Raw genomic sequence first — 12,484 nt, forward strand, 5'->3', positions numbered from 1 at the left:
GGGGCACCATGCTCTTGTGCAGGTCAGTGTGACTCTGAAAGTCTCACATCCTGGCTTTCCTCTGGGACATGTTAGAGGGTATGTGATGGGTGTATCCTCTAAACTTTCCATGACAACTTTCAAATGTGCATTTCCTTCAAAGCAACAGCTATTTCTGGAGGGGTCAAGTGAATTTCGGGGGTGGGAAGCACACACAATCTCACAAATCCTCCTCAAGGTGAATAGGGTTGGTGGTCACCATCACACGCACCTAAATAAGCCCCAGAACTGGGATGGGTAACCCTTTTCAGCCTGTGGGCTATGTGTCCTGAAAGGAAAGCCACATATGTGGGGCAAAGCAGTGCCAGTGAGACATGTGTCCTAGGGGAGAGTTACAAGGCCCAGGCAGAGAGATGTGGAGCCACATTCATCCCCTAGAACTGAGGTTCCCCATACCTGTCCTAGAATGATGTAGCGTCATTCCAAGTGGCTTTATTTCAGGAACAGGTGGTGGTGGTGATGTTTCTTAGCAGCTTGGAATAACACTGCATTGCAAGGTGGCATTATTGGAAAATAAAAATGGCAGCCACCAGCTGAAGGAAGGCAGCAGGATTGCCAGACTCTGCACAAAAAATTGGGAAATGGTTATGAGAACATTCAAAAACTGGGGATAATGTCCGCCTAATTTGGAAAATTACAGTTTTTAGTGGCTTCTCATTAGTATTCCTGAGTGCTTCGTGCCAATCTGTATACGAATCTGCAAGGGTGTTTTCTGTTTTCCAAACGTCAGGGATACTTTGTCGTAAAAACATCCAAAGCAAACATCCAAAAGACTGAAACAAAACCCTACATCTACTCCAAAACCCTCTTCCTGAAAGAAGAAAGCAGCCTTATATCTAAGAGTATCTAAAATAATAAACAGATAAGCTTAATGCATTCTCATTTGACCTTGTCTGGTTTTGACTTCCATTTATTTAGGTTTTGTTTTGTGTTTTTTAAAAAAAGATCTACCTTTCTCTGCTAGATTAAAGAACCCTCCACTCTGTCATTCCCTCTCTTTCTCTATAGGTACTTATGCACTGCAATCAGGCCACCTCTTAACCTCCCTTTTGATAACCCAGCTTTCATGCTGTGGCGGTTCATATTATCTCCGAAATGGAATATGACGAGCTTGCAAATATAGTTAAATACAAATTTGCTTTTCTGAATGTAAACAAATATTTGCCAACAGGGCTTCCCTTTCCCCCCAAAGGCATTCACGTCGCTCTTGTTACAAGACAGTGATGTAGTATTAGAGCACTGAGCTCGAGGGCATGTGTGTTGCTTTGTAGGCAAAGAATAACAACACATCTCCCCACCCTGCCCCTCTAGGAATTCGCTATCTGGATCACACCACAGTGCAACAGATGACAGTAATTCCAGGGAAAAACAAACCCACCACATACTAGGAATGAAGAAGAAATTCTTTCTTTATTTGCATTTTAATGAGAAACTACTTAATTCATACAGCTCGAACCAATATGCAAACCAAAACACAGCAATGCATACAAAAACAATGTCTTTTTGATGGGTGGGGCAATAACCCCCTAGGTGTAATTATTACTGTAAAGTATTCTAATGCCATGGTCTGAGGCCTGACTTTTAAAATATTTCCCTTCTCTTTTTTTGCAGATAAATCGTGTCCTCCCTAAAAGAGGGCACATGTTGCAGTGAGAGCTGGAGACTGACCTCCTGGTTGTGGGTGGGTCTATTGGATAGCCACAATACCTGATTGGTAGGTCCCTTGTTGCCGGGTTTAATCTGGCCAATGGGATGCAGTCTAAACAGATCGAGGGATCTATATAAACCCATGAACATGTCCCAGAGCTTCCTCTTTCAGCATGCATCGGAACACCCGCCCACCTCTCTCTAATTTTAGGGCATTTTGCGATTGACCTTACTATGCCGTCATGTGTCGTCTGTCGTTGGGACAGGGGCACAGCAGGAATTTTCCCCACTTGGCTGACTGGCTGTAGCTATTTGGGTTTCACCTGCCGTGTAGCAATTCGTCACAACTTGTAAGGTTGTGGATAGGCACTGGTTCATGTGATAGGGATGGGAGAACGGTCTTGCCATCCCTATGTGAAGGGTATTCCGTTAAAGGAATCCAGGGACTCAACTTGGTTTGGTTAACCCCCGAAAGGGCAGTTGTGCCCATGCCTGAGTCCAGGGGAGCATCTGGGGAGTGAACAGAGTCTGTTCCCAGGCTTTTCACCTGCCTCAGGTGTTCAGAATGTCACAACCAAGCACAAAACTTTGGCATCAGTTTGGAGGGGATCCAGAATATTGGGATTACACATCAATGAACAGAACATAATGAACTGTCACTGTGAGAACAAAATCTGGACAAGAAATGCATGGATCTAGAAAATAAAGAGAGAATATCTTGTTTAGTTATTATCTTTCCATGCTCACCTTTGTGCGATCAGCAGAGGACCATCCTTTGCAGGTAAAACTTTGAAGCTAAGAAGCTAAGACGAAGTTTATTTAACTTTCTAGAAACAATAATCCAGGATGCTTTAAGGCTAACTGGATCCCCCCCCCCACGTTGATATTAACCCTTTTCTCCCCCTTAAAAACAATAATCACAATAATCATAAAACATTGTTTTATGAAGAAATAAAAAGTATTTATTTACATAATCTAGTTCTAGAAACAGAAGCTTACAGGAACAAAATGAAGGCAGGTTTAAAAGTACTACGTTAAAAAGTACAAAATTAAAGTTCTCAAATGGTGTTCTAAGCTGACCACACATGCATGTCTGAGAATGCATTAGCTTAGAAACATGATGAAGAAAACTGAGGCTGCCCAAGCAGGAAGGAAGTATGCAGTGTTACAACTTCCTGCCAAGGCAGACAAAGGAAGTGAGCTCTCGTGAGCCTCAGCCCCTTCATGCGGCTATCTGGCAAAGCATGGATTGTTGGTTTGGCCACAATAATGTCCCACAAATATGGCCTTCAGTATGACCTGGCAAGACTTCTCTTCTTTTCCTAAATGCAAAGCTGAATTGGACAGATTCCTCAGTCTCGAGGCAGAACTAGTCTGCTCATCCTAACCTCCCCCCACCATTTGAGGGATCAGGGCCGTCTTACCCATAGGTGCTAGGGGTGCAGGGCACCCAGGCGCCGGGCTTTCAGGGGCGCCAGGCTAAAAGTCCAGGAACCGAGAGTTGAGTCCAGAGAATTGCCCGCCTGTTGGTCAGAGCACCGGGACGGGCTCTTCTGCTGTGGGCGGCTCTGCGCCGTGAGTTCAGGGGTGACCGAGCTAGCAAAACGCTGAGGTGGCCGGCCGGCTCCGCCCTCCTGTGCACCTGGGACTGGGCAACCGGGGGGGGGGGGCGGCACACCGGGCCGATCTTTGCACCCCGACGCTGCATATGCTTAAGATAGCCCTGTTGACTGAACAGGATTAATGTTCTACTGCAGGGGAAGGGAACCTCAGGCCTAGGGGCCAATATAGCCATCAAGGTCTATCTGTCCCTTTGAACTCTTCCCCTTACTCACACCACCTCCCTCACTGACCCTCTTTTGCATCCAGGAGTGTCTTTGCATGGCTGAGATGTGCCCTTAGACTCTGATTATGCCTCCAGCGCGTCTGGAAGGATGTTTGTGTGAAGGATGTGAGCCTGCCCTGCAAAGGTAAGATTTACATTCCCCACCCCTGCCCTGTCCCCATTCACTCCCCCTATCAGAACAGTTGTGCACCCAAGCAAAAACACTCATTAAAAGCTGCTCAGATTGTTGCATCCTTTCAATGGGAAATGCTAAATATTTTACAGAATCCTGCCTAGTCAACTGACAGAGTTCATATGTCAAATTAACTTCTGGGGTGGGATGGGAAACAGAAAACAACATCAACAATATGACCTATATTTAGATCACCTCAAAGTGATTTGCAGTGAGCAATCCCTCTTCTCAAAATAGTGTGAGGCTCATAGCAAGCCGTTCCCAAACATCTTCTGAAGAGGAAAGGCTAGTAACTTCATTAGTTCCATTATTTATTATGAATCCCATCCCTCATCTGCCCCAATTCCATTGTAATATCCTACCTGGTGGGAAGTCGCAAGCAAATAAAGAGACAATGTCATCAGGAGGTTTCTCTGCCCACCCACCCCTTCCTCAATTTCTGCCTGCAATCATCCAAACACAAAAAATATCTTATTGCATTTGATATTAATAGCAGCATGGTGTTCGGCTATTGAAAATCCACATGGCTGTAATATTTACAGTTATGACAGTGTAATAAGTCACAAAGGCAACCTGCTGTTGCGGACTCTGCAGCCAGTGCTTTGCTTGCAAGCAAAGCTACTGCGGGCTGGGAAAGCAGAGCATGGAAAGGGGAGTTGGAAACAGCTCTGATTTGTGAATTCTTTAAATTTGTCAATTGGCCTGTTTAAAAATGCATAGCCTGTCCTATTCTGAAGACACAGAGCAAAGAGCGTCTTTCAGTTCTGTTGTGCCTGTCCGACCACTAAGCAATACCCAAGTGTATAGTTAGAATACCCCTCAAAAGTGATCACTGTGGGAACCATAGCTGTCAACCTTCCCCTTTTTGTGTGGGAAATTCACTTATTCCAGCGCCATTTTCCGCAGCTTCCCGCTGCTATCCCGGATTGTTAGATATCCCGTAGACTGTCCCTGGGACAGGTGTGGTTGCTGGTCCCTTATTTTCAAATCTGAAAGTTGACAGCTATGGTGGGAACCAGTGGAGGTTGAGCCATTAAGGCAAACCAAGTACTGTCCTACCAGCACCGCTCTGCCCTCACCTGTCTGCCTTCCTTCCTTACAACTAGCCCAGAGCCTGACTGTCCATGAGGCAGGATGAGGCAGTCACTTCAGGTGTCAGAAGCCCAAGAGGCAGCATCCCTGCAGATACCCTGTCTGCCCCACTGCCTCCGCTGCTAGTGGAAAAGCAGCACCATTGGCAGCAGTAGCGTCTGGTGAGATCTCATGAGATTTCGGGGAGATATTGAGAGATCTCATTGGAACCCAGTGCTGCCGTTGCTTTGCATGCACCACTACACAACCCATGTAAGGTAGGCAGTGGCAGTGCAGCAGTGTGGCACGTTCCCGTGTTGCCCCAGGCAGTGAAATGGAATGTGCCACCCTGCAGCTTCCTCCTCAGTTTCAGGGTTGCCTCAGCAGCGAGGAAGAGGATAGTTGCAAAATTTGAATGAGTTGGTTCTACCTGTTCTTGGCTCTGGTGCCACCTACTGTTGGCCTCCCTGCCTTTTGCACCACCAGTCCCAATGGACACCATCCTCCACTAGATGCAACTGTGTTGTTATCAAAATACCTTTGGTGTGGTGTGTTACCAATGTGCAGCAGCACATATGCACCAATGGAAGTTCTTATTCTAAATAGAGCCCCAACTCTTCAGTTCTATGATTCTATTACATTTATTGAGCCTATAATCTGTGTAGTAGTGTATGCAGATAGCTGAGTAGTGTACATGTACAGTTATTGACATGTAAGATTCAATGAGTGTGCAGTTGGTGTATACAATAGCTGAGCAGTACAAATCAACAAGTGTATACTCTCTCACACAAATGCTTGTACATGTTCATAGACAGCTTGTACCTGTGTTCAGTGTAACGGTGGTGTATCCAGTGCTAGTCCTACTCAGAGTGGATTCATTATAATGAATAACGATGACTAGCTTAGTTCCATAAAGCTATTCTGTGTAATTTGACCAAACTGCGGGAGGCAGTGGAAGACAGGAGTGCCTAGTGTGCTCTGTCCATGGGGTCATGAAGAGTCGGACACGACTAAATGACTAAACAACAACAACATTCTGCATAAAAAATTCTGTGTAAAACATGGTTGGTGACAACTCAAAGTCCTCTCCATTCTTTTTTTTGTTGTAATATTTTTATTAATTTTCACAAAAACATTTCATTAAAAAAACAAAACATTTAGAACAACTATATACACAACCAGTACTTGAATCCCCTAACCTCCCTCCACCCCCTCCCCTGGTTCTTTTATAATATTTTCATTCATGCATGTCAATAAAGTCTTTATCTCTGATTACTTCCAATTTCTGCACATTGATCTCTCTCGCCCTGATCTCGCTACTGTGATCCACACAACAGTCACCTCCAGGCTTGATTATTGTAACTTGCTTTATGTGGGGCTGCCCTTGAAACTGACCCAGAAACTCCAGTGGGTGCAGAATGCCGTGGCAAGACTCCTTATGGGGTTTTCTCCGCAGGATCACATTCGTCCAGTGCTATACCAGCTGCACTGGCTCCCGGTGGAGTACAGGATCAGGTTTAAGGTGCTGGTTTTAACCTTTAAAGCCCTATACAGCCTAGGACCCTCGTACATATGGGACCGCCTCTCCTGGTATGTCCCATGGAGGTCGTTACAGTCTACAAATAATAGCACCTTGGAGATCCCGGGCCTCAGAGAGATTAGGCTGGTCTGGAGCAATGCCAGGGCCTTTTTGGCCATGGCCACGGCCTGGTGGAACGCTCTGCCACAAGATGGCCCTGCCAATTGCCTGCACCTCAGCCGATACATCACATGAGATTGGTCCTTGGTGGAAGTGGGTCAGCAGCAGCTTCTCCTCCTCGCCCACTCTCCAGCAGCCACTGTGATCTGCCCAAGGGAGGAAGCTGGCAGCGGTGGCCATGAAGAGGTTGTGGAGAGGCAACAGAATGCCAACAGGATGCCTCCTCACAGCCATGAGCACTGGCTCATCTTCGTCCCCAAGCTCATCAGTGGTGGCAATGGCAGGAGAAATATGGATGTCCGGTGATCAAATTAGAAACCAGCATGGCTTACATAATTCGGGAACTGTTCCTGGAAAATAGGAACATTTAGAGGGGATGGAGGTGACATGATAGCCACCTTCCAATATCTGAAAGGCTTTCACATGGATATGGAGCAGACTTTTTTCTGCTCCTCCAGGGGGTAGGATCCGAACTAATGACTTCAAATTGCAATAAAGGAAATTCTGACATTAGGAATAACTTTCTGGAGGTAAGAGCTGCTTGGGAGTGGAATAGATACATCAGAAGGTGCTGGTCTCTCCTTCATTACGGGTTTTTAAGAAGAGGTTGGATGGCCATCTGTCAGGGATTCTTTAGCTGTGACTCCTGCATTACAGGGGGTTGGACTAGATGATCCTTAGGGTCCCTTCCAACTCTATGGTTTTATGATACTGTGTCACTTGGAAGTAGGTTCCACTGCATTATGTGGGGCTAACATTTGAGCAATGATACCACACGGTAAAGGGACGTGGCTGGCGCTGTGGTCTAAACCACAGAGCCTAGGGCTTGCCGATCAGAAGGTCGGCTGTTCGAATCCCCGCGACGGGGTGAGCTCCCATTGCTCGGTCCCTGCTCCTGCCAACCTAGCAGTTCGAAAGCACATCAAGTACAAGTAGATAAATAGGTACTGCTCTGGCAGGAAGGTAAACGGTGTTTCAGTGTGCTGCTCTGATTTGCCAGAAGCGGCTTAGTCATGCTGGCCACATGACCTGGAAGCTGTCTGCGGACAAACGCTGGCTCCCTCAACCTATAGAGCGAGATGAGCGTGCAACCCCAGAGTCGTCTGCGACTGGAGCTAACGGTCAGGCGTACCTTAACCTTTACCTATCACACGGTAAACCTTGCAGCCCTCCTGACTGTGCCCACAGAGACCTGAACAGAACATCTCTAGTGTTTATCACTCACGTCCTCCTGCGCTCTGCAAGCAGAGCTACTGGGGCTTATCAACCTGCAAAAGTTTCCCCAGAACACACGTGGGTCTTTTCTTGGAGTGGGGAGGGAAGGAAGAAGAGAAAGCAAGTTGAAACAGGATTGGTTCCTCCTCTGGGGCGCGGTGGCCTTTTCCAGAGGACAGTTTAATCTTTTTAGAAACAGATGAATATAAGACTCAATAATCCGGTAATGCCAACGGTGGATGAGAAGAGAGGGAGAGAATTTCAATAAGAGAGGAATACAGGAGAAGAGCCCCAACTGCTGCAGTTTCTTCTGCATGTCTCCAGAATTTCATGCTGACAGATTTAGGCCTATGTTCCTTGACCTATATTTCTCAGTGAATGCCCATACTGGGCAACATCTGAAAATTCTCGAAACAAGGACTCTTCACACCCGCAATGGATGGTGGGATTGTTCCCATAAGCTCTGCCTGCATGTTCAAAAGTTCCCAGCACATCCTGGAAGAAGACTCAAGCATACCTGATAATAATAATAATAATAATAATAATAATAATAATATTTATTATTTAAATTTTACCCATCTGACTGGGTTGCCCCAGCCACTCTGGGTGGCTTCCAACATATATAAAAACACAATAAGACATTGTTATATAGAGGTTGTATAGTTATTTATCTTAACTCCATGCTGTCCAACATTTCTCTGGTAAAAATAGGGAAAGTGGGACATTCTGGGATCAAATCAGACACTAGGATGGCTTCTTTAAATCCAGGACTACCCCTGGAAAATAGGGGCACTTGGAGGGTCTGCTTAAGGGGCAAGTAATGGGAGTAAGTTCATGTTTATTGATCTAGGTATAGAAGATCTGACAATTAATAACCAAATTGTGTAAGTACAAGCAGGTGGGATTGAATTAACATCCATGCGGGAAGTATCATTCAAATTACCCAGGTGTGTAAACCGCCTCATTCTGTTACTCCCCAGCCAAGAATTGGGAGGAAATGTTCCCTCCTTGCTGAGTGAACCCAACCTGTCCAGCATTCAGCAAGGTTTGCCCACTAGGCCTAGAGGACACCCTTTCAATCCCCTGCAGGCTGAAGTCTGTGCAAGGTAACTCAAATGTGCCCCATAAGGCCTTGGGGGGCTTGCCAATTAGGTTCTGAAATTTCCTTATGTGACTGAACTGAATGCCAAAGATACCAAATACAAATGTAACAAGGTGTTCAAATGAACCTTATAGTAGTGAGCAGATGAGAAAGAGGAGTCCCTAGGGCCAAATGGGGGTTCCTCCCACATCCTACTCCTTCCCAGAAAAATGCCATTAAAATCAACAAAACACCTGCCTGATCACCCTCATCCACTGGGCACTCCTGCTCCCATGGCTGCCAGTCTCCCTCCCTTTGTCTTATCCCAAAGGTGTGGGAGAGGGGGAGAGAGAGAAAGAGAAATTTGCCCCCATTGAAAAGTGGGAGCAGCAAAGTGATTTGTTTATTTCATTTATGAATCACTTCCCATGAAGCATTCTCAGAGATTAACTATGAAAACATAAAAGCCTCACGAATAAAGCGTATATAAAAACAATCTCAAATTCAATACTGATACAGAATTGCTTATAACTTATTAAACAACCTGTGCATGTAAAAGTAGATGAATTATGTCAAACATTCAAGGCAGGGGGCGGGATGGAGTGTTTGGCAGAATCTGCATCTCCTGTTAATGGGGAGGTTGGGGGGGGGAAATCTTTTTGATTCCAGAGGCTGGATTCTTACTATATCCTGGCTTCACAGGCCAAATTTGATAGGTGGGCAGGGCTAGTTACCTGTCAATGTGACCTCGCCATGTGGTTTGGGTGCTTTGAAGTCACACAGTCAGGACTTCAAAGCACCACATAGCTCTTGCGGAGAGTCATGCATGGTGCTTTAAAGCTCCTGAGACTGATAGGTAGTAGAGCTAAAGCTTGCTTTTGGCAGGTGTCACCTGAACCATTGAGTTATCGCTGGAACCAAACTGTCACACTTCAACTCTACTACCCAACAGCTGATAGGTGACACAGCTGAAATATTCCCTTTGCACTGGCAGATGTGTCTCTACCTGTCCCACACGTGACACCACAGGTGCCATGGTTTCGGGAAATGGGGAACTTACTAGTGCAGCTGATTCAAAGGGTATTAGCTGTGAAAAGAGTCTCCATATGGCGACTTCACTTGCTCACCCAATTCATCAGATTGAAGCTTTACCATCCATAGAAGCAAAGTCTATTTTCCCTTGCAAGTGTCTTCTCTGTGCATGTAACATCAGGTGTTGGTCAGCTGGATGTGTTTTGGGTGAAAAAAACCCGTTGGTCCAAATCTGAACCAATGGTGTGTCAATTTTGACTCACAGGCTGGAGATTTCCCATGCCAGTCCTGTAAGAACATGGGTTACTGGTGACTTAATGGACTCTATGGGTAAGAACTGACCAATGAACTTCAAGTCATGTGCTACCATGTAAAGAAATCATTGGACACCATTTTGAATCACATGTCGCTGGTGGGCAAAGCCAGAGGAAAAAGTTGGTGGAGCAATGAATGTAAATTTTACCATGGTGCCGTAGGCTAGTTTCTACACACATCTACACACTCCTCTCTGTCCTCCATCAAGGAAAGGAAGATACTTTACTGGCGTTCAAGGACACAGCCCAGCCAGGCAAAAGCCATTGGGATGTGAAGCAGGACTAGCAAGAAGTGTGGCTTAAGAAGAGGGTTTCTGGCCTGGGGACAGTCCTAAGGGCCAGTTAGACGGGTCTAGAGGGTCACATTTGATCCCCAAGCCTGAGCATCCCTCCTCTGGATGGAGAGCGGCAAAATGAATGGATCACTCTGGCAGAAAAAGTTCAGTCATTGCAAAGTACTGCTTAGATGTGTTATGACCTACAACCCCCACATTGGAGCTGGCTGATTTTATTCCAGTAGAGAAATATCAAGTCTGGCAGTTTTCCATCATCCCTACGATTAAGTCCAGCAATCATTTCAAGCATTCTTAAATGTGATGTGTGTGTGTGTGTGTGTGTGTGTGTGTGTGTGAACTGTGGCTGATTAACAAAATGCTCTTTGCCCTCAGGTTAATAACAGATTTCTCAGTCCTGCAATGGAGTAATTATTAGTTAAGGAGTTCTCAGCATGAGTTTTTGATACGCTCAAGCCAGCTGGCATCAGTATGAATTAACACTAAGATGTAGCTGCTGTGTGTGTGCGTGTGTGCATCATTTTCAAATCTAACTCTGTCTGTTCAACATTCAAAGCACAGATTCCGTGACCCACCCCAGTACAAATTCAGAATTTGAGAAGAAGAAATCTGCTTGCACCCAAATCCACTTTACTTCTGGTGATAGGGATATTTGGCAGCAGTTTAGAGTTGGAGAACCTACAAACCCCTGAATCTACAAAGTTTCATTCTGAACAGCCTCACAACTGCTGCCAGAGGTATGTTGCAAGTGTTTGCATTTCATAGATGGATAACAGAGAAACAACTGCTGCACTTTAGTGCCCATGGCATGGCCCAGAGGCTGTACAGGGATAGCTCAGTTGGTAGAACATGAGACTCTTAATCTCAGAGTTGAGAGTTGGGCAGGAGGAGGCTGGTCACAGGAGGTTGGTCTAGATGACTATTGTGGTCCCTTCCAACTCTACGATTCTATGATTCTATTACCATAGCGCAGTGGTTGAGCATCTGTCTTGCATGCATAAGGCAGGTGGCAGGGGCCCAGTCTCCAACATCTCCTGGTAGGGCTGGGAAGGAGCTTAGCCCAAGACCCTGGAGAGCTGCTGTCCATTGTTGCGGACAATACTGAGCTAGATGGACCAGTGGTCTGACTCAGTATGATGTAGCATCCTATATTCCCAAGGCAGCTACATGGCATATTATATCTGCATTTACTTTGTGTTACAACTGTAGGCTTTATTCAATTAGGGAAGGACTATGGCATCTAGGAGTAGGGCTGTAGGTCAGTGGCAGAGCAACAGCCTTGCATGCAGAAGCTCCCAGGTTCAACCTCTGGGTAGGGCTTGACACTGGAGAGCCACTTCCAGTAAGCATAAACAAGCTAGGCAGACCAGTTATAAGGTGGCTTCCCGTTTCCCTGTGGTCCTACCCCCTCCCTCCCTCCTTCCCTCCCTCCCTGGGGCAGCCCATCCTGTTTGGCCATCCAAGGCGGAATGGGAAGATCTTGCTGTCGGAGAAGTGAGGAGAACCTGCAGCTTCAGGTGAGATCTCAGGGAACTCTTGTGAGGTCTTGTAGAGATCTGTGAGATCATGCCAGAAGCTACTGTTGTCGTTTCTCCTCACTTCTCCAGTGGTGGTGGCAGGGCAGGGTGGGGCACCGATAGAGGTGCCACCCCATGGGATTCTGCTGCCTGAGGCAGCTGCCTCAGTCTTGTGGGTGGGCCGGCCCTGATCCCACCTTCAGATTTTTTATTTTAAAAGTGTTCATTAATCTGAAAAAGGAACTGAGAAACTGAGAAGCAAGCAACAAGACTGGCATTAACGAGATAGAGGCAGACTGACTTGCTCAAGGCCAGTCATCAAGTTCCCCCCTACCACACTCCCATTCAATATTTTAGTTAATTTTTCTTTTTTTAGGCCTCCAAGTGAAGATATTTCTATTCCACCCAGGTTTTTAATTGCTCTTCTGCAAATTGTTTTTAACTGCTGGAGTCTTGGAGCACTCGTAAAGGGTCTTGTGTCCCTTGGCATGGCTTTTATCGTTGCTCTTTTTAGCTTTGTTTAATGTACTGCTGCTTTATTGACTTATTTTTATGTTG

General features: G+C 46.0%; 1 long non-coding RNA gene across 1 annotated transcript in view; it reads left to right on the forward strand.

Moving 5' to 3' along the window:
- The first annotated feature begins 3,102 nt into the window (after window positions 1-3,102).
- Window positions 3,103-12,484, forward strand: part of LOC307207977 — a 31,865-nt gene continuing 22,483 nt past the window's right edge. The window contains exons 1-2 of the long non-coding RNA XR_013834912.1: window positions 3,103-3,656; window positions 10,966-11,146. This is a non-coding gene — a long non-coding RNA (uncharacterized lncRNA). The remainder of the gene's footprint in view (window positions 3,657-10,965; window positions 11,147-12,484) is intronic.

Source organism: Podarcis cretensis, assembly GCF_951804945.1.
Source record: "Podarcis cretensis genome assembly, chromosome: Z".
In the NCBI taxonomy this organism is placed as follows: Eukaryota; Metazoa; Chordata; class Lepidosauria; order Squamata; family Lacertidae; genus Podarcis; species Podarcis cretensis.